This window comes from Austrofundulus limnaeus, unplaced genomic scaffold (assembly GCF_001266775.1).
Source record: "Austrofundulus limnaeus strain Quisiro unplaced genomic scaffold, Austrofundulus_limnaeus-1.0 Scaffold69, whole genome shotgun sequence".
Lineage (NCBI taxonomy): Eukaryota > Metazoa > Chordata > Actinopteri > Cyprinodontiformes > Rivulidae > Austrofundulus > Austrofundulus limnaeus.
In genome coordinates this window covers 1,764,818-1,766,663 of record NW_013952471.1, presented here as the reverse complement: position 1 = coordinate 1,766,663, position 1,846 = coordinate 1,764,818, and positions in this window count along the sequence as shown.

Below are 1,846 nucleotides of genomic sequence, written 5' to 3'. Positions count from 1 at the left end.
AAGAAACATCTTCTTGAGGAAAACACTTCATCAAAACAATTACACCATACACACTTACCACACTGAGTCCTTAGTTAGCAAACAGTTAAAAAAGAGCACAGTAGCTTCAATGGGGTTTGTTCTTTCTGTAAAAAGAAACAGGTAAATCAAATTTCTTTGATTAAGATACTGTATATGAAAACAGACAGTTGTATAAAAACATTCAACCTTGTTCTCTTTTTTTCACATTTAATGAAGAATGTAGGTCATTTGTCTCAGTCACTGAAGAGTCTGGTTATAGGCATTATGACCCCCCTTTGAAGAGGAGCGCAGACGGTCCTTATGGTCGCTCCAACTTGTGGGGTTCAGTATCTATTAACATTAAGGCGTCAGGAAGTCTGGTGGGGGTTGGTGTAAAAGATGTTAATTCGAGCCACAAAGGAAGTTTCCATGCAAAAGCCTTTAGAAATTGTAGCTCCAAAGTGACAACACTGGTACGGCTTTCTTTCGACGGGCTTTTTTATTAAATGCCGTGAAAACTATACAAACAAAACACAAAGCTTTAGACAGATACATTTACAGACAGACAGGTGACACGTGCTTTACAAAGTTACCTCGTGGCCGCCTGCCACTTCGGAGGTTGGTCTTTAGAAGAATATCACTTCGTTATCTGTTCTAAATCAAAATATGCTACACCAGCATTGTGAATAATAAAAAATGTAAAAGCCTTCAAAATCAAACAAGATGGTTAAAAGAAAGTCTGTTATGCTTTTAAAAGAAAGTCTGTTATGCTTTTATTTATTTTGTGCCTCAGGATTACAGTATCACTGCACTACTTGTCTTTACATTTCTTACAGCCGTTTGTAATAAGTGGGTGAGCTGTTGAATTTGGTCCTTGAGCTATCACGCCAACTTACCTTTGGACACAAATAGCCTAAATGCCACGGACATTCGGCCCAGCACTTGATGCCACTCCCAACACTTCCGGTTCACGGTCAACACAGTGTTAGCGTAAGATTTTTTACCCGACAACGACTCTTAATGATCTCCACAGTATAGAATTAGCATATTACATGTACCAACATTAACACAGGAGATGTACAGGTCCAGCCAATTGGGAAAAAAAAATCACTCCAAAGTGCATTAAAGAAAACAAAGAAAAGACGTTCGTGTTTGTGGTTCCAGAATTTAGCCTTTTTCGCTGTTCTATGGCTGCTTGTTCCGTGAATTTTTCACGTAGAGCTGTGACACTTATACTGTATACGGAAAGAGCAGAGTCTGGGCTTTAAATTGATGGGCTACTTGTATGGTTTGGATRGTTTTCCCCGACGTTAGTGAACTGAAAACGTAATGATTATAAGGCGGAGTTTCTGCTGCTCTCGGGGGGAGGAGGGGGGAGCGCTCTTCACTCGGCTTTAGTCTACGTTGTAATATACACTCTAACAAGTTTTTACTTTTGCATAAAACTCATGACAAAGTCGCATAAAAACATTTCATACTCTATATAACACAAACGCGTGCGCACACATACACACCTACCTTTGTACCGGCTGCGGTGTTAGCTTCCTGCTAGCTGTCGTGTGGAGGTCTTTCCTCTCCCAGTCTAGGCAGTAAAAGGCAAGTACACTTCGCTGCAGCATGCAGAACGGGGCGGTGACAGACCTTTCCGTCGGTCCCATACCTTATATGGAAATGGGACTATTGCATTCCGAACATGAAGGGGGCGCTAGTGACACTATTTTCTATCGAACACTATCAACATTAACAATACAAAATTTACAGTAAGGAATTTCTTATCTTTATTTGCACCCATCCTTTTTCTCTTTTATGCAAGTTTGTTTGTACATTGTATCATTTTGTGTGTTCT